This window comes from Lepeophtheirus salmonis, chromosome 9 (genome assembly GCF_016086655.4).
Source record: "Lepeophtheirus salmonis chromosome 9, UVic_Lsal_1.4, whole genome shotgun sequence".
Classification (NCBI taxonomy): Eukaryota; Metazoa; Arthropoda; class Copepoda; order Siphonostomatoida; family Caligidae; genus Lepeophtheirus; species Lepeophtheirus salmonis.
The window spans coordinates 26159961-26187909 of NC_052139.2; the positions used below are offsets into that span (position 1 = coordinate 26159961).

At 32.7% G+C, this 27949-nt stretch overlaps 1 protein-coding gene and 1 long non-coding RNA gene across 2 annotated transcripts in view; one reads left to right on the top strand and one right to left on the bottom strand.

Moving 5' to 3' along the window:
* LOC121124798 (uncharacterized) overlaps positions 1-27949 on the top strand; it is a 93375-nt gene that overhangs the window by 51643 nt on the left and 13783 nt on the right. The gene's annotated exons all lie outside the window — the stretch shown is intronic.
* On the bottom strand, positions 22900-24551 carry LOC139906404 (uncharacterized). Its single transcript, XR_011781898.1, has 3 exons — positions 23869-24551; positions 23674-23813; positions 22900-23611 (listed from the first exon to the last, which is right to left on the bottom strand). It is a non-coding gene; the product is annotated as an uncharacterized lncRNA (long non-coding RNA).

A 27949-nucleotide genomic window follows, 5' to 3' on the forward strand; every position in this document is an offset into this window, starting at 1 on the left:
AAAAAAATACACTTAAGTTAAGGAGGAAGTCATTATCCAATGTTAACACAGCGTGAAGATCTATTAAAGAATGAGCTAAAAAGAACATTAATACCAATTGTTCTTCCATTTCTAATTTCAAAAGTGTTTTTTAATTTACGTTTTACCCATCTTTAGATGTGGTTGAGTAGCAAAACGTAATCTTTCGAGTCTTTTGGCCTTCCATAAGAATTAGTTTCTATTTGAAGGTGTATAAAGATAATCCCAATTGTCCTTCACAGTTCTCCTGAGTGTCCTAGCAGCTACGGGAAAGTCGTTGGCCAGGGGATTTATTGATTTGGTTGGGTCTTACTTGATCTTTTTCTCCAAACTGGAGAGGAAATCTGGATCCCTCTTTTTCTTGTTTTCCTGGAGAGGTGTTCTCAACCATACTTTATCTTGGTCACATTGAAAACCAGGCTCTTGGAGCACTTTATAATCTCCATAACCCTCACCACCTCAACTTTGGCATCTAGGAGATTTGAGATGGGCTGCCTATTGTCTTTTTTCTCACTCATGATGACGAGATGACGAAATGTTTGTTTATGCACAACAGATGGCTGAACCAGAATGTCAAAGAATATTCATTAAAGCTTCCTATATTAATGAGAAAATTCACATTTACTAATTTTCCACGATTTGCTGTCCAACCCTGTATATCAAATAAAATAATACTCGTCCCATAAATCTTAATTTTTTGCATATATTTCTTCATAAAAGAAATACAATACTCAGTAATGTTGACATTATGTGGTATGTGCGATTTGGAAATTCGGAGGTAACAAAGACGCCTATAAATCTTTTCATCCCTGTAGACAATGTTGCATTCATTCATCACCGACCTATCCATCTATCTAGGCCTAAATAATCGTATGTATTTATTTGTATACAATACATAAAGGAAGATTTTTTTTCTAATAAGGAGTTGTTGATAAGGCAAATGTGATGGATATCGATAGTAATAAATGTACAAAGTGTGACCAATAAGGAATTAGTATATAATAAGCTCATAGATCCTGGTTCTTGAGTGACTGTCCATTATATTTTACATCAATATAAAACCAATCTTGAACGAAAAATAAGCCAAGAAGAACTTCCCAATATATTATTGTTAATTCAAAACTTCATTTGAGATGCGGTTTGTTCAAATCTTGTAATTGGAACAGGATTTATTCCGGAAAACACATCTTTTTATCCCTTTATGTTTTGGGCACCGGAAATGTGGCCATCGGATACATAGCACTTGGAGGGATATGTGAATGGGAGATAGAGCCGTACACATTACACTTTTACTCCTAGTTGGCTTCCATTCTCGATGCGGTGGCCAATATGGACAACAGACCCGTTTGATTTTCTACTTTTGTCAAATTTTGATGACGGAAAATGTGGAAAAGCTGTGATATGTGTAGAAATTATCTATGCAAACTTTCATTTTTGCTAGGATATCCTCTTTAGGTAGTGAATCTAGTTCCAGGTTTGAAAGGAAACTTTAAGTCTCTTTATTTCGCGAATAAAGATTAAAATACAATATTAATCATTATTTTGTAATTGTTAATTATGATAGACATTATTTTAAACCATAAAAAACTTTTATAAAGTGTCCTTCTAAAATTATCATATAGAGTCAAAAGAGAGAAAAATATTAAAGAACTTTGATCTTTCCTTTCTGAAAATGTAAAAAACCAAAAAAAAAAAAGAATCCGTGCTATATGCAGATCATCAAATTTTTCCTAACTTTTTTTTTTTTTTTTTTCATTGTGCAATTTTAGAAAAAAAACTTTTGAAACACTTTTTAACCTATAAAATAATGTCTATCAACATTATTAATGCAAATTAATTTAAAAAAATCATCTTATCTAGTATATATATTGACTAAGTAAAGAGTTTTTACCCTTTTTCATAATTTAATCGAGATTTACCACATAGAGATGAGGATGTAGAACAGCAAAAATTAGCATATGCTATTTTCACACCATATCACAAATTTTCTGCACTATCCATACTCGAAATTTGACAAAAGTTGAAAATCAAAGCAGTCTATTGAACAAGGAGTTACTCATCAAGTCCTCTGGTAGGTTCAGGACATAGTTAGAGGCTGTGGTTGAAGCTAGTGGTAGTTTATGCCATTCATTGACTTGAATATAATGGAACCTGTCATATAAGAGCTAAAGATTTGTAATGCCTAAATTCATTATGGGAAATAAATTGTAATATACATAACTATTAAATGTTCCAGGTTTAATATCCCTACCATGTACAGTAGTAGACCAGTTTGATTGTCAACTTTTTTCGAATTTAACAATTACGACTAGTACAAAAAAATGTTGTAATATTGTATAAATATTACCTATACAAAATTCCATTGTCCTACAAGATCATCTTTGGGTCGCATATCTAAAGGGAAAAAGGCAAAACTCTTTACTTAGCCAATATAGAAGAAATTTTTATATGTTCGAACGGTGGTTCCCAAAGTGAGAGTTGCAACCCTTATGAGTATTGCATGACACAATGAGGGGTTACGAGATGATTTACTAAAAGAATATTGTTTAAATTGACATTATATTGTGTGACGTCAAAATTCAAAGGATAATGAGAGCACATATTTTTTATAAGTCACTTCTAGATCATTTTAAAATATATTTCCTAGAAGATACAAATGTATAATTGGATGGACCCCTTTTACTACAACAGCTAATCTTACGTCGCCTGATATGAAAGATGTGTTTATTTAACTTTCATGTGACCAGCACTAAAATCATATTTTGATTCTAAAAAAGCTTGAAGAATTGTGGATGTCTGTGTTGGTTGATACAGCTCTGTATTTACTTTGAACTTTACAAGGTTGATATGGACTTTAAGTAATATATATTCGCATAAAATGCGCTCAAAATTTTATATTCATCTCTCAATGAAAGGTGTAAGGGGTCGAAATCAAAAAGTTTGGGAGCCACTGGGTTAGATGAATCATAATTAATTTATGTAAAATAATAACTAATGCAGTAATTTAATCTTTATTCAGTAAGTAAATAACATTAGCTTCCTTTCAAAATTTGAAATAAATGTGTTGCCCAAGGATGACATTGTAGAAAACTGAAATTTTGCAATGGTTATTATCTTACTATATGACCACTTTTCAAAATTATCCGTAATCAAAATTCGAAAAAAGTTGAAAAACAAAGCACCCTACGTTATGTACATACCTTTATTTTTCCTCTGCTGTCATTAGTCGTAGTGAAAGATGATATACACAGGTATGTATTTAAATTACACACTCAGGAAGTTTATACTTATCTACATAACATCCAAATCCTCTAGGCCTTTAATAATGACTTTGTGAGAGCCTCAAATGATATGCGTACAGAGTTTAGAGGTGGATCGAGCTAAATTGGGCTGGGAAGTGTTGGGTTTTTATCCAGATTGATTTATTTTGGCCCTAAATATGAGAATCTATACAATATATGTGTACATTATATACTCATGCGAGCTAAATAAATTTAAAACATCAAGATTAGATATATATATATATACATTAGTGTTGGGGTTCGGTCCGGAAATCCTAGACCGGTCTATGACCATTATATTTTTTGTTGGACTGAATTAGTTCGATCCAACAAAAACGCTCGGTCTGGACCGGTCTCATATAAAAATACATTCTGGATTGGTTCAAATGAAAAGTTTGGTCCAGTTCGGTCCGGAAAAAAAACCAGTCTAGACCGATTTTACAGATAAATTGTTTATAGCATTACATCATATGTATCTTCAAGTACAATGACCATATACTCGGATTAATGTTAATCCAGCCGTCTCTTGTGTACATTCAGAATTTGTTCTAGTCCTGGTTATTGTGTCCTTTTGAGATTTTTTTTGAAAAAAATGAATGACAGTTGATCTACAAAAAAAATTGGTTTCTCATAATATATGAGACAGAAAAAAAAATGTCCTCCATAAATTGAGACCGTAAAAAAAAAATGTCCACTAAGTAAGACCGAAAAAAATCGGTCCATAAATTGAGACCGAAAAAAAATATGTCCACTATGTGAGAGCGAAAAAAATCGGTCCATAAATTGAGACCGAAAAAAAAATCGGTCCACGATCAGAAACTGCGGTCTGGACCGAAAAATTGGTCTAGAAAAAATTACTTAAGGCCGAACCGAAAAAATGCGCTTTAGGACTGAGATTTTGAATTTTGAAAGAAAAATCAAAAATTAAAAGTTTTTGCTCCTTTTTTATTAGAAAAGAAATGATAAAAATTATTCTGGCACAAAACAAAAATTTCTTCATTGGGGTCAAATCAAAAATGAATGACGTCATCGATTAGTAGTGAAGGAATTATTTTACATTAGAAATAAATGTCAGGCTGGAAGGTTCAGACAACAGGCTTTTCGGGTTTAGTAAAACTAGGTTCGGACGGAGGGCTTACGGGCTTGGACCTATACCGAATCCACCTCTAGTACAGACTCGTGCGTAGTATGATAAGTATAATGTACATTCTACCAAATAAAGACAATGAAGGAGAGATCCTTACTTATCATTTGAATATTATGATAGTACTTAAAAATATTCAAATAAAGACACTGACCACCAGGGTCGCCTTGTATTAGCTAATGCATTGAACTACACACAGAAATGAATTCCACATAAATTCAATGAGCAAAAATAGTGAAATAAATAATAATCAAATGATGGTTATTATTATATATATCATCTCGAATAGACGTTCGGCATTCAAAAAGAAATGTTTTCTTTCTTTATTTGTCATGCAAATGAGTATTTACGTATATTCATATTAGTGTTGGGGTTGGTCTGAAAGCCCTAGACCGGTCTATAACACAGAGTCTGAGACGCTAAGTAGTAGCGACTTGAGCATGCTAAAAAAACCCCGATAATCAACACGTTAACCGTACAATTTGAAGAATAGGTTGGAGTTTAGCATGACGAATCATTAGATCAGCTGCTAGAAGCAGCTGTTAAGAGGGGTATAATCGAGATAAACAAGGACATAGAAGAGCTACTCCAATGTTGATCCACAATTCTACTCGGAGTACATCAAGGACTTATAATTATAAATAAGCAGCAATTAATATGGTAACCCTGACAATTTGAAGAATGTTTTGGAGGTGAGCTGCTTTGCTGTCATGACATTTTATTATATCATCTATAACAGCTGAAACAAGGGGGGAGGAAATAAACAAAACATAGGCAAGAATTACTTCGACGACAATCTTTAATTCTATTCTGAGTATGTTGTTGTCTGCAGTCGATGTTTCATCCAAAAAGAAATGAGTACATAGGCCCAAAGTCAGTTGGTTGTAATAATTACTCAATAATTGGTGGTAATTATTCATAGTTAAAGTTGATAATCCTATATCCATGCGTGCAAGGAGAAGGAAGGGATAATGGGGGAGAAAGACGTATGGTATCATTGTTTAAAATACTAACATGATTATCAGCTGCCTGCTTTATTAGGATTTTTGAGGGTATCACGAAAATATTTATTAGCAAAATGTTTAATGAAAATATACTACGTGTAATTGACTTAGACGTTTTTTATCCGTTACAGTAGATTTGAAAACGTCATACTCCATGAAATTGTGATTCATTATGAACTATATTCTCAAAATATTAACTAATGAAAAGACAAAGTAGAGTATTTCGAAATATATTTGAAGTTCCAAGTTAAAAAAAGAAGGCTTTAATTAAATATAATCTATATAATAAAAAATAAACCATCATACATTTATGTTAAACATACAAAATTAAACAATTAGAATCATATAACTAATAATAACAATAAATTATATATACAGAATATTTAAATAATATTTTCTTGTTCTAACATCGGAATTCAGTTCAATATGGCATAAGGTTGCGTTATACCATAAAGGTAACGAACTAATTCGGGTACTTTAAGGAGTCGCTGTTTGGACTGGTCTCAAAGGCAAATAGTGTCTAGATCCCTCCAAACTATAAATTGGCTCTAGGACGTCGAACAAAAAAATCTATCTGGATCGGTCTCATTTATAGATTCGGTCTATACCGAATCTATAAATGAATTGTTGATGACGTAATACGTATTTCAAAATAGTGAACATTGACCTACACTAACGTCAAATAACGTCAGGACAACCGTTTACAGCATCAGCAAGTCTGAAACATTGAAGAAGAGAAGGGTTCTGTCAAATAGGACAAACTAGATCCGGAGTATTTAAAGAAAACAGCTCCGGCCAATCCATTAAAGTCCATTATGGGTCATGTAAGAGATCTCAGTGTTTCACAGCAGACTGTCCAAAATCACTGAAGACTGAACCGGAAAATGATTCATTCTCGGACCGCGTCTTAACACTAATAAATACATACATATTTAGAATTTACTCAATGTAGCATTTTGGGTGAGATCAGTTCTTTCGGTTTCCCCCTTTTTTTTAAAGGGAGTTAGTTCTTTCTATTAAATTATAAATAATTCAACAAAGTTTCATTTATATATTGTTATATATTTAAATGTTCAGAGAGTGTTTTTATTACTCACTGTTTAAAGAAGGTGGGAAGTGAACGAATGACCATATTTAGGCACTCGGTTAATAAAACAAACAGAACAGGATTATATGTAAATGTACCCTCCTAGCTAACTAGTTATGAGTGAAACTGAGATGGGAGATCGGATCAAGTTGTGCTGTGAATGGATTCTATGTATGAATGATGATTTACTAACCTACTTAAAAATAATAGTCTAGTAGCCACAGAGAAGTATTTACGAGACGATTTATCGATTAGGTGGAGCTCTCCTTGATCTTCTTCTCCTAGCTGGACAATATCCCCGTCCTCCACTTACGGCTCTCCTGAAGAGGTATCCTGCATTATTCTTCATCTTGGGTACTTTAAAAACCACGCTCCTGGAGCACTTTGACAAGTCCAGAATCCTTGTCACCTCAATGTCAACATCTAAAAGATCTTAGATGTGCTGCCTTTTGGCTCCTTGCTCACTCATGATGACGAGATGGCGAAATCTTTATTATAATTTGTTTATACTCAAAGGACTCCTGAACCAAAATGTCAACTATTATCTTTATTAACCTTTCTATATTAATGAGAAAATTAACATTAATTAACAGTCCACTCTGGTTGCAACCCATACCTCTATATTTTTTTTTGTAAATGAGGTAACGGCAGTTTATATGTAGAAAATAATACTATTTATGTGACGTATCACTCACTTATGAATGATGATGTATTACCCCACTTAAAAATGAGGTCCTGCTTGAAATGTACATAGTTACATTATTAACAAATAAGTAAATGCTGTTAAGCATTGATTAAATTCAATGTCATACAAACATGCATCTAGCAAATTGAGTTAATAACACACTCAAAATAAGGTGTGATGTAACGTGTGTATGACTTGATGCATCTTCGTGATTCACAAGATGAAATGGAGGATTTTAAAATACATAAATCCTGACATATCATCATCTACCTTCTTTCACTCCTCCAAATAAGGATAAATATCTCCATGATCCGTTGTCTGTTTACTTATATTAGAAGATATTTTTTCAATAATTTGTTGGAAAGCGAGGAATCAATAATAAAAATTGTTCAAATATTTAATGTAAATTTGTAAGGCTGTAAGACACTCACAACCACGAAGGAATCTTGGAAAAAAATTGGTTATGTAGGGGAGACTGTGACCATTTTACCTACTCAACACATTATTCAAATCTATAAAATAAGATCTATTGTAAATTTATTTTTTTGGGAAATATAGACAGATTTGTGAGGAACGTACGTTTACTGTTAAGGTCTACTTGTCGAATCGACTATCTGTAATTACAACCCGAAGTGGCTTTTGGAATCATTTCAATGTATCCCCGAGATTCCCGGATCCTGACTAGAAATGTCACAGGGAACTGTCCATTTCACTCTCGATATGTTAGAATTCAGTCCTAAAAACTTAGTATGGTAGGTCCTTGATGACTTCACTCATCTTGTTTTCTTTTATTTTTAATCAGTTCTAGTACGTCTGACAGGACCAAAAGTCTGTCTTAAGGACTGGTCCAAATGACTGATAAGATTAGGCCTAAGACTGCAATGGAACGAATAAAGAAGGACCGATACAATATCTGCTATTTTTAAAAAAGGCTCATCCTTGGTTTATTTTTATATACTTTTGTCCCATGTCCTTTGTGAAGTCCCGCCGGCGAACAGTTTGGTTGCTCTTGACGATGAAGACCGTGTCTACCAAGCTGTTATGATGGCAATTCTGAGCGAATCAAAATTAGAATTAGAGGTTATTTAGTAAGACACAACAAACTGCAAAGTCCAGGGGGTGAAGTAAGGGCTGGAGGCCAGACACATGTAGGCAGGTCAGAAGTCAGCCATATTGTTGATGTAGAAGTTGTTGTAGTTTTTCATGGATATATGGGACTGTAATGCACTTCTTGATATTATAAGTAGTCTGGATGCAAATGCCAACATTCTCTGCAGCCTTTTCGGCACTGATCGCAAATCCTTTGCCTTTTTTGTTGCAGCTCCAACATTTTGCACAATGAAGCATGGGATAAAAATAAAAGTTGTTTATTTTTATTTCAGCTGTCGTTTTGTTGTGTAATGAACCCTCATATTTAAAAATAACAGGGATAGACACGGTATTACATGTAACTGCAAGTTTTGAGTACCCACTCTGAATTAACAACCAAGTGAATGGCTCCCATCTCCGAATGATTGAGCCAAAAGTGACAGAATCCTCTCCTGTCTACCCTACTTACTTATTTTATGGATATTTTGTGTTTTTTGAGAATAAATAAAACAAATAACTTCACTTTGACTCCCACGCAAAATGTAAATCTGATGAAAAATGGAAATGAAGATGTCACACAAAATAAATTAATAGTGTTAAGTTTTGGTATATAAATTTTAGACTGGTCTGAGATTGTTATGATTTTTAGTGGACCGAACAAGCTAATTCGGTTTTTTATAAGAAGTTTAGTCTGGATCGTTCTCATTTAAAATTTGGTCTGAACGGATTCTACTGTTGATTATTTCTATTATGTTTAAAAATTGTGAATATTGACCTACAATTACGTCATATGAAGTCATACGATACATAAATGAGATTGGTGGAGAAAATCCATAGATTGAGACTGGGAACCAAGGGTCCACAATTTAAACGCGATTAAATTTCATTCTACAGTCTGTGATTGCGCCTTGGATCAAAATAATCGTACGAATCGGTCACTTAAGACCAGACAAAAGACAAACTCGGTCTTGGACTAAGTCTCAACCCTAATTGTAGGGACGTACATACAAAGAAAACATTTTTAATCCTTGAGAGGAAGAATATAATGAGGCAAGATCCTTATCAACATCCATGATACTGCAGATGATATCTTTTTCAAAAATGGATGAAATGAGTGTTTTCTGATTTACTAATAAATGGTTATAGAATACGAAATGAGAGGAAGAAAGGATGAAACCATGATCGGGGTACAAAAACAAAACGAGGGGATATTAATAATAGTACCTATCAGATCCAACAAATATGTATGTACATATTTGTCATCCATGATGTTTAATTGACGTCAAGGAAGAATCAAATTGTCTTTTGGAATGCGTTCTTTCTTTGATGTGGTGGTTGACATTTTATTCTGGAATAGAATAACTAAGTTTAGAGATTAGGAAATAAAAAAATGGTTATTCGTATGATTACTCAAAAATGAGTGTGCCTGGTGATTTTGCCTTAAAATATTTAGCCTCAAGTCATGTTATATTTCAATAAATAAGATGTATAGGTTAAAATTGATGTAAATTGGAACTTTAATCAAAAATAAACAATAACGACGTATTTATTTATATATTAAGGCGAAATCCCCTGAGGCAAAATAGTTTATGACAAAATTAACAAACACCCTCAATTTGGAATAATCTTACTAATAACATTTTTCCCTTTTCTAATCTCTATATTTAGTTATTCTATTACAAAAACGTCAACTCTATTAACCTAACGCCCCAAAATGAGATAAACGTATCTACTTTTTGACGATCTTGAACACTAGAATCGCAGCTATAAGAATTTTATTTTTGAAAGCTGTTGTCATTATTGTTTAATTTCAGAAGAGAGTGTTAAACTTAAGTGTGCAAAAAAGCTTTAAGCCAAGTAGTGAGGCAAAAACCCTCGCGATCAATATCTGAAAAATGTCTTGGCGGCAGACACATTTTTAACCGCTAAAGGAACTCTTTAGTTATTATTAGAACAGCACGTCGTTACCTTTATTGTATCACACAGCCTTACCTCCAAAGGATAACTTTCTACAATTAAAAAAGCATTAGTAGAAGGCAAATATTTTAATTATATTTAAATTAATATAGGATTATATTTATTTTAAAAAGAATTTTAATACAATTTACACCCAAAATAGGCGATAATGAATACTTCAGAAAGAGAAGTTAACACAACAACGAACTATTAAAGAATGGGAGAAAAAACATACGCTAAAACCGTTTTTCTTTTTCTAATTTCATATGAATTTTCAGTATATTTTAAGATTGGAATAAAATATAAAAATGAAGTAACTCTCGCAAGGGTTTTTTATGTAGCATACAAGGAGTATTTGTTTTGTTTGTGAGCACTCTATAGTCTAAAGTACTATTATTAATTTTTTCCCTCCAAAGTATCATTGATATTAGAAGACATATGATTTGAAAGAAGTTTTAAGTAATTAAGTGGGATTGTGGCCGTGAAAAGGAAGAGCAAATCTCAGGATTTCTGAGGGTGTTATCTCCTATATATTAGTCAAAACAAAATTTGTCTTTTAGCCGACGCCTAATTTATCCGAACAATATTTAGTTCTATTGCTAGTTGATTTATTAGATAGTCCCTGGACGCTCCAGACAGGATGTACTAGGAGGGTGGTTTGTCATCCTATCTGATATATGCGTAGAGAAAGTATAGCAAATTATTGCGTGAAACTCTTTGAGCAAATAACTCATAATTGTTACATTAACTCATTTTTGTTCATGAATACATTACATTGTACATTAGGGTGGATTGTATTTCAACTTTTTTCGAATTTTCATCACAACTGGTTTGGAAAAGTTGTGATTTGTAATGAAAATAACATATCAAAACTTTTTATTGCTCTTTGATGTCATCTTTAGGTTGTTCATCCAGTTCAAAGATTGAAAGGATACATTTAAGTTAATTATTTCGTCAATAAAGATTAGATTACAGCAAGAGTCCTTATTTTACATAAATTAATTATGATAGACATTATTCTGACCTATAAACAATATCAATAAGGTTTTTATTCTGAAGCTACCCTATTAAACAAAAAGTGAGAATATCATCAAATAATTTTGATCTTTCCTTTCTGAAAATGTATGAAAAGTGTGCGCACTATACGGGGATCATCCATTTTCTTAACTCCTTTTGTCCTATAGAAAAATTTTAGAAGAAAACTTTTTTTAACACTTTTTATAGGTTAAAAAAATGTAAATCCTAATTATTTTGTACAAAATCCTCGAAAACGTCGTCTTAGTATCTATATTTGTTAAGTAAAGAGTTTTTGCCTTTTTTCATAATTTGATCGAGAAATGTAACCTAAAGATGAGATTGAGGATGCATTGGTAATTCTCATACCATAAGACAACTTTTCCACAGGTACCGTAATCGAAATTCGAAAAAGGTGAAAAACAAACCGTCTTTGTGTACATATTTTATTCAAATAAAAGGATAAAAAGTGATTATTAGGAAGCCTTAGTTTCCATAATGAAGAAAAAATCTATTTAGGATCAACGTCTTCATAAATCCCTGGAATAAACACCCTCTGATAAATTTTTTAGGGGTGTGTGGAATATGATCACAATAGTATTAATAATGGCTATTTATCACACAGACATTCATACAATACTACATAATGCGATCAGTTAACGAACCATATTTGAATATTTAGAAAGAGATACTTAAAGGGTGATGTGACTATGAAATGAAGGTCAAAGCATTGCTTCTATGAATTATGTTTCTAAAAATAATTTTAATATTAATGGATATCAATTTTGTTATTTAAAATCTTATTTCATTACAATCTCAACATTTTGAATTTTAAACATCAACAAGATATAATTTATTAATGAACAATAGAATTTCAACCTGTGTATGAGCTCTCTTAATCATTTATGTAGCCACCCTTAGTAGTAATGAGGGCCTCCTGGTGGTGGCGAAAGACCTTACACCCACAAATACGTACAACCTTCAATTTCTTATTCCTTCAGACTGTCATTACTAGAAATAATTAACAAAAGAATAATAAAGTCGAGTGATGTCATCAAGGACCAAAATTTATAAGTTTTAGGACTGATATGCAGGACTGAACTGGACCAAGACGAAATTGAAGTCGTTTAAGACTACGACAGGGACACCATGCAGTTCCAAAACAACCACCATCATTTCACAAATAATTTAGGACACCTTCAAATAATTCAAAATAAACTACGGGCCATGGGTTGATTAACGCTACGGCAAAAATACCAAGCAGGTTAAAAACCAAATCAAAACTTCAAAAAAAAATATTTAGATACTTCAAAATAAACCCCGAACTCAAGGTTTTTAACCTGTCTTGTGTCTTTTATCAACCCATGGGCTCAAGATATATTTAGGAGGTTCTGAACATGGTATATATGTTCTTTGAAGCCACATCGGTGTTGTTTTTAACCTACATGGTTTACTTGTCGTAGTCTTAAATGACCCATGGGCTTGAGGTTCATTTTGTAGTATTCTAAGGGGGTTTCATTGCTTTTTGAATTTACAATTGTGGTTTTCTACATGCTTGGTGGCTCTACCATTCCACAAAACCTGTGTTTTGGGCCGAGATATTCTGATTTTGTTAGTAAATGACTGGAAAGTTTCCCAATCACAATTTTTCACATGAGATATTTTCTCCAGTGCAATTTTCCCCAATGAAAATTATATTAATGTCAATTTTCCTAAAACCATAATTTACCTACAAAAAGAGAACTTAATGAAGGGATTTTTTAAAACGAATTTTCCGTCGAAAAATATAATAAAATAATCATCAAAAACTGTTGTATAGCATCACTAGAGTCCAAATTTTCTCTATTTATTTTAAAATTTCATATTTTTATTTTTAACTATGAAAATCTCGGGGCAGGAGCATTTTAAAAATTTAATGACAAATAATTATGCAACACTTGGTATTATTTGAAAACGTTGTTGATTCAAATATTGATAATAGCCAGTAGCCATATTGCATTATATTAGTCATAGTGATGAAGAAACTGATAGGGCGCCATTATTATTAAAAGCATACAATTAGATAAATTACACCTACATAATATCGAAGGAAATTATTATTCATTACAACTTACTTGGAGGTTTGACAAAAGAACGGATTTATTCAAAGTATTATGAACTTTAGCAGTCATTTAACCGAAAGATGTGGTAAAAAATCTAGATTGAGTGTGAGGTATGGGACTCGTCAACACCAAAGTAAGCTAGAACGATACTTATCAAAATTGAATGTGGTTTGCATTTGTATTCTTGGACGAATCTATCTACAAATTATTCTAATTAACCCTTTGAGTGCGTCGCAAATTGTTGCAGAAGTTAGTCTTGTGTCAATCCTTATTGATTTGATCCAGTCTTGGGACTGGTCCTTTCAGTACTTGGAGCCACTTCTTAATACCGTCAGTCCTTCAGACCGTCAGTACTACCAGGTGGTCCATTGAAATGTGAACACTTATCATTCAATAATTAGTGATGGTTGAGTGATTCAAATTAAATATATATTCCGATTTATTCAAACATACACACTTAGTTACAAAACAAAACAAACTTGAGCTCTCTAGCCTACGTACAAGTCGAGAAAATGACATTTGAAAGTGATGTACAAATTCCCATTCATGCACTCCAAGCAGGACCGTCGTTGATGCCGTCAGCAAGTACGAAACGTTGGAACAGACGAAATGTTCTATCAAAAAGGTCAAACTCGATGCGGATGAACTTAAAAAAAAAGCCCGCGCCAATCCCCTCAAGTCCATGCAAGAGATATTGGGTTTCCACACCCGACTCTCCGGAGAACTATTCAAAAAGTGGGTGGAAAGAGCCTTGTGAGGTCGTAGAGGCCCCATAAGATACCTTCAATGAAAAAAAAACACATTCCCTCCGTTGCAAACCTCTTTTGAGTTCTTTTTTGCAATTTCTGGTCCGCTACAGCTCTGATTCAAACCCCCTCGACTACATTTTCTTGGTGGATTTCGAGGAGAAGATACGTAGTGTTCGTCATCAGACACAGAGGCCGCAAAATTACTATGAGTCAGCACTGGGACACCATAAGAGATTACTACATCTACAGCGGGATGCAAGACTTTCATTGCCGCCTGGAAGCAACCATTTCCTGCAAAGGGCGACTTCATTAATGAATAAGAGAGCCCAGACTCACATCTATTATAGTACTCATTTTGTTGAAATTTTATTGCTAATTAATCAATTATATATTGTTGAATTTTAAAATTAAATATATTCATAAGGAATAAGGAAAAATTTTATTCATATTTTGATTAAAAAATTAAAAGGAACATCAATTATAATTATTCAAATAATAAATGAAGTAACAAGTTTTGAGTGTTTTTTCGCTTTATTTCGACAAATAAAATTAAGATATTTAGGATTATCTCGTTTAGATGGTTCCAAACGGGTGTCTGGCTAATTTTCAGTTCCTGGACAATCAAATAAGTGTTCTCGACGGTTTCCATTATTTTATCGACATTTTCGACGTCCATATTACCAGAACGGAATTGTTGGAGCCACTGCTTTGCTATTGCGTTCATACTGTATTTGATCAGTAAACAGCACAACTTTGTTAGGGGGACGGCTCCGCCTTTTAACCTTGGTCGTAGTTATCCTGAAGAATGCATCGAATTTTCTCTTTTTTACTTCCATATTGGAACGCTGTAATACACAAACACAAAACTATAAATGAACTTTTTTAAAGTGTAAGCTTAACATTTAAGCATACTTTAATCTTTTTTTCATGCAATGTATTAATAGTGACATATAACTCACACAAGACAACATCAAGGGAAAACGCTCAGGGCTTTTTACTTAACCTAATATTAATGCGAAATATCCTTTCTCGGTAAAATAACTTTAAGGCAAAAGTACTTTGCGACAGAAAACACTATGAAGATTGCCAACAATAACAAAAATTACACGGCAAAAGATGCTTAAGATCTACAATCCTAATTAATACAAGTTTGTTTGGGTGTTTTTTTACTACACCTCCAAATATGATAAATACAATTTATTAATTTTTTAAACAACATATAGAATTAGAAATGTCTAAATGAGAGGAAAATATTGGGTGAATGAAAGAGGAATCAAACAAATAAAGAGTCGATGCACAAAATGTGTGCATACTCTACTCCAAAAAAGAAGACTATGGCACATATAATGCAGGCTCATAATCACCTTGTTGAAAATGAGATCGAATTCATGGTTACTGTTTTAATACGGGATGATATTGCTCCAAAAGGTGTGGGCAGTCATTTTCAATAGAGTATTCAGTAAATAATTGATATAGACTATAGATTGAATGTATGTAAGTATTAGGGTTGAGACTCGGTTCAAGCTCTATTTTTTTCCGGGTTGGATTGAAGTGATTTTTTATAAACACATTCCGACGGTTGTTACATCGCACCAAAAAAAATATCTCAGAGCGAACACCGATTTTATTTTTGATGTTCTGTTAAGAAGAAGTCAAATGAAGTTGACCTGATTAAGTATATGTAAACATGTTAGAATTAATATTAGATGGTTTTTTGTAAAGGTGCAAAGAGAAGGTGAGAGCGAGACATATTGTACACCTGAATAAAGTCCCTTGTTAATATCAGCTGTTTGTTTTACCTTTTCAGGAGTAGAAATTAAATTATTGCTATAAAGAGGAAAACCTTTCACATTTAAAATATCATTAATGTAGGGAAAATATTATTATTATATATAAATATATTTTATCATGCTTTATTATACATTTTTAAATCAATTTACTGCAGAGATAGGCGAGAATTCTTCTTTCCGAGGGAGATGTGAACACACACACGACTGATTAAATAATGAATAAAAAAGAAGGTCAAGCGCACGCATTAACCGTTTTTCATTTTCTAATCCCTATACTTAGTTTAATCTTTATACATATCCCCTCATTATATATTTAATTTACTCCATCTGACTAAGGAGTGTTCTTTGAAGTCCATATACACATCAATTATGCAAATCTAGTGTAGAATGGGCACGCTACAAAAGAAACCAAAAATCCACATGGTAACCCTGACAATTTGAAGAATGTTTTGGAGCCGAGAAAGAATAATGCGCATGACGTTTCAATAGATAAGCTACACTCATCTCTGACAAAAGAGCAAGGAGAAAAGAATATAAACAAGGAGATAAACTTGAATTACTCCGATGTCGATCTCAATTCTCCTCCTATTCTAATGAAGACTTACAATTTTAACTCCCCAACAAATCCTCAGTGTTACATTCCTTCTTTTATGAGCACACAAGAATGTTCAACTAGGTTTTGAATATAATTAAATTATTTAGAAAAAGGTGTTTACTTCTGAGGAATTAAATTATAACGACAAAAACTAAGGAAAACAAAATTCCTTCTCTATATTACCAAGTACAAATTAATGGGCCAGCTAAAAAACACAGCGGATTTACAGATTATACATCCTGTATACATATTTCCTTCCATAGGAGCGACCGAGTATCAAACCAACGAACATTGAGTTCAAGAGAAGAATGTCTCCTGAGTGCGTTGTTTATTGGGTTACGTCGCTCCGGCCAAAATCTAGCCGTTTTCAAATAGTGGATTGAATAATTCCCTCTCAATATATCACGTTGTTTCCTTTATTGTATCACGCAACCTTTTCGCATACAAGAAAGTGAAAAAGGCTCAACATCAGTTGGTGGTTAGACAATTCTTTCCGACTATGGAATTAGTGTGAGTTGTTTCCAAGGCTTAAAAAGAGCAAATTCAAATTCACTGAATCAAATCTTAATAACACTGATTAGGAGAAAAGGGGAAACCTATCGACAGCTGAAAACAAAATACTAGGTATATTTTTGTGTAAGCGTGATAAGACTCACAAAAGACCCTGTTTGTTTGTTTTTCGTTCCTAATCCTCCTAAAGACTTGTATGTATGTGATTTAATTGCAATATGACTTAATTGTAGGTCGATCTTCACAATTTTAAACACATCAATCATATAATCGTGGATCGATTTTCTCAGACTCTATAAATAGACCGATATTTATTTACACTCCTGATTTAGGAGTTGCACAAATAGGGTTTAATGCAAGACATTTAACTTCATATACGGAGTGTTATCTTGGTAATACAAAAATTTACCATGTATTTTGTCGTCAGCTGTCATGTTTCTGCTTCTTTTTTTCTTGTCTGTATTCTAAAAGTCGATTGAACGAATTAGAATAAAATCATTTTTTAACTGTGAACAATTATTAACAAGTGTTGAATGATAGATTGTCTCTTTTGTTATGAAAAATGTTCACCGTTGATGCCACTGCGAGAACAGCCGCTGCATCACAACTGTCTATATCTCAGCTTCAGTAAGAACTGTCCCAGAACTAAAAATCCAGGCGGAACTATGGTCTTGATTGTTGTGCAGTCCGCTCTCCCATTTTTGTAGAGAGAATAGAAAGACTTAACGCAGATGCTTAGGTCGAACTTCTGGGCAAGAAACTGCTGTTTTGGGCCAGATAAAATTTTGGAATAACTTTGTTTTCATTCAAAACGGGTCTCCGTCTCATCACACCACTAAGACCCAGGTATTCCTGCAATACAAATTTCTGGACTTTTAGGAACGTGTACCCGCCCTCTTCTTCATACTGAACCCCTGATACTAATCTATATAGGCGCATCTGGAGGAGAGGGCGTGTGCTAATCGTCAAAGGAGTGTTCTGTCTGTAGATACTTCCATATAGAAGGAGTAGACTAAGGTCGAGTCTGACTACATAGTCAATGTCTTCAAGGGATTTAGGCCTCGTATTGAGGTAATTATTATTACAGATAATGATATATATCTATAAAAAGAATCATTTTGAAATGTTTACGAAGAGAATACTTTTGGAAATCTACAGTATCGTCTGATTGTTTTAATCTCCCATATTCCAACTATGGTGTACGTTCAACAATGAGTAATTTATGTCAACTCAAATATTGATGCTCCCTCCTTAGCACAGTAAACGATACTTTTTATACTACTCTTCAACTGGCCATGGGTGGGTACGCTCCATTCAAAGGGGCCTTGATAGAAATTCCCACTTATCTTCTCTTTTTCTTGGATGATCTTCTTAATTATAAGGATAATCTTTTAGCTAAGATGACGCATAAAAAAATTTCTAAAATGCAGAAGATTCGACATGGGCATACTTATGATTTTTCTAAGGAGGTTTATTTAAGTCAGCAGCTCGCTAAGATAAAAGTTGCATCAATAAGAAAAATGTGGTGTGAATCCTCACTACCACTGATTAAAAATGTTTTAAAGAGGAGCAACACACAATTAACTGAAAGACAAGCCTGTAATAGTTTTCAGAACCCATTGCTGACTCCTTCTGAAAAATGGTTTTCTTACATTGTGTGATTACTGGAACACTGGAAGTGGCAGTTTTTTAAGCAACGACAAACTTTGCTACTTTTGTAGGGATAAAGCAAGAAACAACATCTCACAGTCTATTTGAATGTAAAACACTGCAGCCAATATATGAAACATTGACAGAAGAACTAAAAGTGATTTTTGGAAGGCCAATAAAGCAATAGGATTATTTTTTGTTCCAGTATCAAAAAGTGACGTAAAACTGTATGCAGTAATCGTCAAATTACAGTATGGTGTGTATGCAATTTAAGGCAAAGAAAATGGATATTGGTGCATGTATTTTGAAAATTGGAAGAAATTATTGAAAAATTTTAATGAACTAGGGTTTTTAATTATTTTGTTTCTTTTTTTTTTTTATGTGTCGTTTTATTATTCTTGGAAAATTTGTATGGTCTTAATATTTTTCGATGTAGTTTGATACTTTTACTGTTTTTGTATTTTGACTAATTGAGCACCAGATTAAATTCATACTGTTTATAAAAAAAAACAGTCTAGTTTGGTCTCAAAAAAACGGTCTAGACCGATTTTACAGATAAATTGTTTCTAACATGACATCATATGTTGTTTTTTTTTCAAATACAATGACGTTATACAAAGTTTAAACAGACATAGCTTGGATTAATTTTGATCCCCCCGTCTCATTATGGATACAGTATTTGTTCAAGAACTTATCGTTTACTTTTGATATTTTTTCCAAAAAATGAACGGCAGTAGAAAAAAAAAAGGTTTCTCATAATATATGAGACCGAATCAGTCGATAAAGTGAGACTGAATCAAAATCGGTCTGCAAAGTGAGACCGAAAACAATTGGTGCTGGACCAAGTCTCAAAAACAAGTGATCACGTTGATTTTTATATCTTTCGATATTTTCAGACAGAAATCCATCCCTAATAGCATATAAGTACGCATAGGAAATATTATCAGACAAGAGTTGTTTGTTTGTTGATTTTATTTTTAATAAATGCAAAATATATGATAAATTAGGAGTGAAATGAATTCAAACATTCAGAGACTCCATCCATTCAAATGGAAATGAAATAAGGAGATTTATATGACTCGCACATATATATACCGATAAATCAAATGATGTTATGAATCTATTCCAGGCATACTCTGTAGTAGTGATGGGTTTCAGTCTGAAAATCATATACCGTTCCGAGAGTAAAGGCGACCACGGGTGTGGGCTGGGGGATGAGCCCTCCCTGAAAATGAAGAAATTTTTGCTTTTAATGAAAAAAAATTACTAATTCGATAAATATTATTTTTTCCAAAAATTTAATTTGTTGAAAATAGCAATATATTTTTTGAAATTATTTTACAAAAACTTTAATTTTTTGTGAATAGCCATGGATTTTTGAATTTTTTTTTCGAAAAATTTAATACATGAAATTTTAATATTTATAATTTTTTTTTTTGAATTTGTTTTTCATAAAATTTACTTTTCTCTGGATAGCTAAAAATTTCCAAAAAGTGTATACTTGAAATTAATTTTTTAAATTTTTTCAAAAAAATTAAATTTTTGATTTTTTTCTTCAATTTAAAAAAAATCATCTGGACGCCACTGGAGAGCATTATGATTTTTAGGTAGAGGCGAATCTGGCTAGAAAATATCTGGGTTTGGGTAATTTGGGCTACAAAATACCGGCTTTTGGGCCTGCTTTGTAGGACAAAATATGCAAATCAATAAATTAAAGGTATTCCAATATATACTCATGAGAGCTAAATATATTTAAAACATCCAAATGTAATAACTAATTGATGAAGTCAAATATAACACAGGGTCTGAAGGATTATTTTTATATTTATATACAAAAATTTCTTCATTTGGAGGGGGAAGGGGGGTATCAAATCGAAAATGACGTCATAGATTAGTTGTAAAGGAAATATTTTACATTAGAAATAAATGGCAGGCCCCAAGAAGGTTCGGGCAAACTCATTTGGTACAATGTTCTTTAACTAAACATTTTTATTTACATATCTCAATTATTGTTTTTTTTTGCCACAATAATCTGGATTATTTTGTACAATTGTAATCTACAATTTGATACTCTAGAAAAAGGGCATGTTGCACCTGCCTTCTTCCCTATTACACATCAATACAAAAGCAAGCTAAAAAATTTATTCTTAAAAATAACTATGAATTACTTTTGATTTCTTCGACGAATATTTCTCAATTTTTATTTAACCTTTGGATGGGTGCCAAAACTTGTACACTTATAGTAGCCAAGGGTAGCATAGTTAAGGAAGTAATTGTGGAGACCAATTACTCTGGACTGGCTCCAGGAGTACCGCTACGACTGTGGGGCCAAGGATATTTGGCCTCGTAGCTCCCCCCGTCCTTCCATCAACAGCAAAAGATTTTAAACCTATTACATTTCCAGAGGCAAAACACAGGGACGATATTATGATTTTTTAATGAACAAGGGTCTGGATATCAGCAATGTTGAGGTCTCAAATATGACATGGATTGACTGGAGAATGTTTGCAGAGTTGAGAAAGCCCCGGTGGAGACCAAGGTCCACAGAATTTGTTTTAGGAGAACCTCCTTCCTTGCCCCCTCGACCTGAATTCGATGAATTATTTTGTTAAGAGCAGCATTAAGTCAAAAGTATTCAGAGAAGGTCCTTGACTTGAAACGAAGAAGTTCCTGATCGATTCCAGCATCTTGGAATGCAAGAATTTAGATTGGGATCTAGTTTCGAGGGCCAAGTTACAGGACCCTAATCGAGGCCGTTAATGAGAGCACTGGAAGCTATATTGGGAGACAAATATTCTCAATTCTCCTCAGTTGTTTTTTTTTTAAATAATCTTCAAAAATTTGAATTTATGTTAATTTAAAACAGATAAATCAAAAGCCCTGGATTTCGTTGTTACATCCTATATATTGTAAAATATTCATTTTTGAAAATTCAAAAATAGATAAAAATAATTATGATTCGTATATTTGATTATTATTGAATTAAATATAAATTAAGATTGGCAAGGCTGTTTTTCGTTCGTAAATCATAAATCAATTTTAAATTAAGTATATTAATTAATGTTGCAGAATTAAATTAAACTTCATCTGTTTTCATATACGATAATATACACTGAAAAAATATTAGTGTGTATTATACATATATTTGACTTGAGGGGGTTTGTTGAAATGTCTACCACAGAGACATACAATAAGGAAAATGGGGCAATATTTATGTTCATCGCAGAGGGATGATTTATGACTCCGTATAATGAGACTTCCAAGGTTTTTAATAAATTGTAATTAAAACGGTATTACTTTATATCAGTTTCTCTCTTGCAATTACTCTATAAAGGATGAACTTTGCCTATACCTACATAATACCGGGTGGTCCATAAAAAATCTGAACACTTACTAACTCAATAGTTAATTAAAGTTGAGTGATTGAAGTTAATTCAAAATGCATAAATAATAAAGCAAACCTGAGCTCCTTAGCTTACGTACAAGTCGAGAAAATGACGCTTGAACGTAATTGACGAATTTCCATTCCCGCACTCCAAGTTGTTGGGCGTATCCAGAACCATTATGTACGCCTTCAGCAAGTCTGAAACGTTGGAAAGAAAGATTCGTAGTACAATGAAAAATATTATAGTTTTGCAAGATATGTACAATAATCTTAATACAAATTGCATATATTTTATTTGGCTTAATCATCCATCGATATTTCTATGAAAAATTCCAACTGTCTTAAGGATCAATAGTACCGGTTCTAAGACTGGACTAGATCTACTGAATATGGACCTACACAATACTAGGTACTGGTAATAAATAGTCAATAAATAAATAAAGAATTATTATGAATGATGTGTAATTTTAAGCTAGCCCGATTTTTTTTGGAAATGGTAATATGAAGAATAAATTTCCTTTTTTGTTGTAGTATACATGATGTATAATGATTATAGTTGATAATATTGTAGAGAAAAACGCGTGCAAGGAGGAGGGGGGAAAAAATACATATGGTATCATTGTTTAAAATACTGATGTGATTATCATCTGCCTGCTTTATTATGATTTTTGAGGGTATAACGAATGTATTTATTAGCAAAATGTTTAATGAAGATATACTACGTATAATTGACTTCGACGTTTTTTATCCGTTACAGTAGATTTGAAAACGTCACACTCCATGAAATTGTAATTCATTATGAACCTTATTCTCAGAATAATAGCTAATGAAACGACAAAGTAGAGTATTTGAAATATATTTGAAGCTCAAAGTTTAAAAAAGAAGGCTTTATTTAAATATAATCTACATACTAAAAAATAAACCATTAAAAATTTAAGTTAAATATACAAAATTAAACAATTAAAATCATATAACTATTAATAATAATAAATTATAAATACAGAATATTGAAATAATAGATTGATCCAAATAATATTTTCTTGTTTTAACATCGGAATTCAGTTAAATATGTCATAACTTTAGGTTACAATACACAAGCGAGACGTGGAGTTTAATCAAAAAGATAACCCCCTCTTCTTCATGTGGAAGTTGCTATATACAATTGGGCACAGGATAGATATATCTCTACCGATGAGATCTAACTAATTATTAATAATAAAGTAAATGTCAAAATCATAAAATTAGACAATAAATATACTAATAAAAAAATGTTATAAATAAATTCATTGTAAAGATTTAGAGCAAAAGCTAATTATGTAGTAATGTCCGGCGATATTACTCCCTATTAAGAGCATCAAAAAAGATTTTTCCCCGTTATTTAGGTATGCTTATATAACAACATACTATTATCATGATGGATATACACAATTGTTAATTATAATGCAACACCCAATGTAACTACCCTCGTTGTTGTGACCATTTAAACAGTTGTTTTTGCCTTTTATGAGTTTTCTGAACACCATTTCTTGGAGCCCATCAACCATAGCTAAGCCTTTAGTGATAAAAAAGTAATATTTATTGACTATGTAATATTGGAAAACCTAATTATCATACTCAAGTCTTAAAGCGAAGTAAGTAGTCTCAGACAAACTAGTTGCAAACCATCCAAAGCTACTTCCCCCGTTGTTGTGACCATTTAAGCAGTTGTTTTTGCCCTTTACTGAGTTGTGTATCATAATTCTTGATATGTTTAGCTAAAATAGAATCATATTTTATGGTTAGATTTAAAAAAAAAAATTGAATACTTACTGTGAGATAGTACAAAATTCAGAGTTCCATTTCGATATTCGTAAATACTTTTTACTGATAACTTGATCATCATTTGGTGTGGATGACTCAAAACATTTTTATATGTATTTCTATAAATGACATCAGTACCAACATCCTCCATTAATTTAATGATGGTTCCTCGGGAAGGGATATGTTTACCCTTGTATTTCTCCATAAATTTTTTGAACGTAGATGATTAGCAATGGATAAGGTTATATTACATGCAATAAGCATCGTTGTGAGATCAAAGTTAAAGTCTGACTTGATGTATTCATCGTTAAATTGATTTTATAGATGAATATCCATACTCTTGTTATGAGATGAGGATAATGAGTGGCGTGTAATTCTGGACAGGGGACTAAAGGCACATTTATATCGACAAATCCGACAAACCATCTGTTTCTCATCCGGTAAGTATTTTCCAAATTCCTGGGCCTCCATTTTCATAAATCCAGACAAAAGGCGACGTCATTTTGGGGATTTTATTCAGTTCTCTATCGACTATCAACATCTCATATTATATTAATATTGAATAATAAAGGCGGGAATGATAACGTTCATGATTGATAGAAGAAGATGTATATTATTTAATCAATGATGCCATAAGTAATTCTTCTTTTCTCCTCGCACGCTTTTCTATTCTTACCAAAATTATCACCCTTAATAATGATGTAAACCCGGTGTGTTTTTAGCTGGCCCGTTAATTTTTAATTGGTAATATAAAAAAGGAAATTTATTTTCCTTAGTTGTTGTCGTTGTTATTTAATTCTTCAGAAGTGAACATCTTTTTCTAAATAATTTAATTATATTCAAAACCTAGTTGAACATTCTTGTGTGATCATAAAAGACAGAGTGTAACCTTGAGGATTTGTTGGGGAGTTAAAATTGTAAGTCCTAGTTGGACTTGGAGTAGAATTGGGATCGACAGTGGAATAATTTTAGGAAAAGTCATATTTTATATCTTTTTCTCCTTCCTTTGTTGTCACTGCTCTAATGAAACGTCATGAGCATTCTTTTTTCTCTCCTCCAAAACATTCTTCAAATTGTCAGGGTTACCATGTGGATTTTTGGTTTCTTTTTTTTAACATGTCCACTCTACACTGGATTTTCATCACTACTTATTATAATTATTATTAACTCACTTTTTCTAATAATATCCGGATATTGTTACATTGATGTTTCGGGTACTATTTGAAAAAAAAAACTGTTTTATTTTTATTGTTCGATAAAAAGGAAGCTAAAAGCGAATCATTGCTTACAGTTACATTAGCAAAGTGCATTTAAAAAAATAAAAAAATTATTGTATGTAGAAAAATATGCAAATTTTGCATTGATTTGTTATGATATATTTATTTCTTGTTCAAGTGATGCAGTTCCTTCTTTATTGGGTGGAGATATAATCAAATCATATTTAAACGATTCAAGACGCTTAATAAATTGTTCTATTTTTTTTATGTGTGTTATTGAATGTATTATTTAAGAAGACGGATCTTTGAAATATATACACTTCAACGCCGTGATCATAAATCCCCAACTCTCATTTCTCTTCCAATGCATACATTTAGTACACTAGTCAAATTTGATGATTTGATATACTGACTAATGAGCATAGTTGTAAATAATATAATCTGTCGGTATGCTAAAAAAAAGAAACCGAAAATAAATATGGTTATCCTGACAATTTGAAAAATGTTTGAGAGGAAACCAGCTTGATTCTTAATGGCCGCTCCTGGGTGGTTCATTGAAATCTGAACACTTTCTAATTGAATAATTTATCAAGGTAGAGGGATTGAAATTAATTTATATTTTGATATATGAAAGCATGGGCAATTAGTTACTAAACAAAGCAAACAAAAAACGACACTATGATCAAGGATTTTTTGTTTCGCACACTCCAAGTAGTTGGTTGTCATTAGGGACGACTATCTACACTGTCAGCAAGTCTGAAACGTTGGAAAGGAAGAAGGACTCTGTCAAAAAGGCAAACTTGACCTGGAGGAGTTAAAGAAAACAGCCCAGGCCAATTCCCTCAAGTACATGAGGGTCCATGCAAGAGATCTCGAGGCTTCACAACAGACTATCCAGAGAGCTATAAAAAAAGTAGAGCCTTGTGAGGGCGGAGAGGCCACTTTTGACACCAGCAATGAAAGAACCCCATATCTTCCGGTACATTACTCTTTTGAACGAATCTTTTGAGTTCTTTGGAACTCTTTTTTGACTCCTTTGGTCCCCCTACAGCCCCGATGCTAACGCCCTCCCATACACCTTTTGGGTGCAAGTCGAGGGAAATGCCTGCTGTATTTCTCATTCAAACACTGAGGCCCTCAAAGCACCTGACAACCAGCACAGGGTCGAAATGACATAGTACTACATCCACAGCGGATGCCTAGCCTTCAGCCTCCCGTAAGCCATCAATGCCGCTACGGGCAGCCATATTCATGATTAAGGGATCTCAAACACACATCTTTTTATCAAATTAATTTTTTTGAAATTGTATTTTTAATTAATAAATTCCATATTGTTGAAGTTTAAAATTCAAAAGTGTATAGATTTTAATGGATCACTCGGTATTTAGCAATGATAAAGGCTAGAATTAAACTAATGATAACACTACCCAGGATTGATCAGGGTAATTAAGTATTGACTAAACGACACTTTACTTTAATAATATTGTAGATAACTCCACAACAAATCCTCAGTGTTACTCTGCGCTTCATGTGCTGACTCACACGAAGTTACTTTGTACTTAGATATTGTCTCCTCAAAAATGAAAAAAATAATAATAACAGCTTGATAATTTTTTATCATAATGATATGATGAGTAGTGATGAAAATAGCGTGTAGTTTTTGTACTGGGTGATTTCATTTCCAGTCAATGCATCCCCTGTATGGTCATTTTCACTTTGAAAGGAGATATATAGTGACGTCATAAGGTTTTTGTTCCTAAGCTAGTAAGTAGTTTTTGTGTAGGGCTCTCAGTCGGGACTGGAGATGAGTGATGGAGTGATTAATAATGGAATGCCAATCCGTGGATTTTGATATATCTTTTTTTTATTTTTGAAGTTTTAATTTTATATTTACAAATTACATAAGAAATAAATGAAGGAAGAAGGATCAAGTAAACAGATCACATAAATAAACATTCTAGTTTATAATGATCCCTTTTGAAAAAAAGAAACTCTACCTAAACACTATAAACAATTTACTTATCAAAAACAACTAAATAAAATCCTTCATCACAGAGCATTTAGAACACACATACAACCATTTAACAAAAACCAAAATAGGAATAATATAAGGAGAAATCCACCATTAAAAGTACAAACAGTCTCCATAGAAAGGCTGTTTCTTCTTAAAAGCTTTGTAAAGTCTTACAATCCACTTTAAAGGATCTAAATATTTAGCGGACATCGAGGGGTAATACGTATTTTCGATCCAGATCCAGAGGTGTCAGAAACCATCAAAGAGAAGGCAGCATACCTTGCAATAGCTGAGATAATGACAGCTCTTACCTCTTCAGCAGATTAGGCTTCATAATTTGTAATTTTGCTGGCAATAAGAGCTTTGGAATTTAATAACGCGTATTCCAACGTCTTCGTCTTTCCCGTAGATCCCTTTCGTTTTGAAAGACCGAACAAAACCAGTGTTTTTGTCAATTTTGATTCTTGATCATCTAGTCCCTTAAAATTTAAGGAAATAAATACTTCCAGCATTCGAATACTAGGACAATCTACGAAAGCGTGAATGGGGTAATTAAAAGTCTTTCCACAGTCTTTAGATAGAGCATTATAAAAAATAAGGCGAGCCGAGATTTTAAACTGCGCAGTAAATTTTTTGTCGTCATAAATATATAGTAAGGATATCTCGATTTTTTTATACCAGGATTCCGGGAGATGTAAATTTTTTATAAACTTTTCACATATCACAGAAACCTTACTCTAAAAATCTCGTGAATAGAATATTTTCAAAAACCATGTTGTTGGAGGAATTTTGGCTCCTAGCATTCCTGAAAAGCAGAAAACAAATTTTACCCTTCACAAAAACCGAATTAGGGTATTTT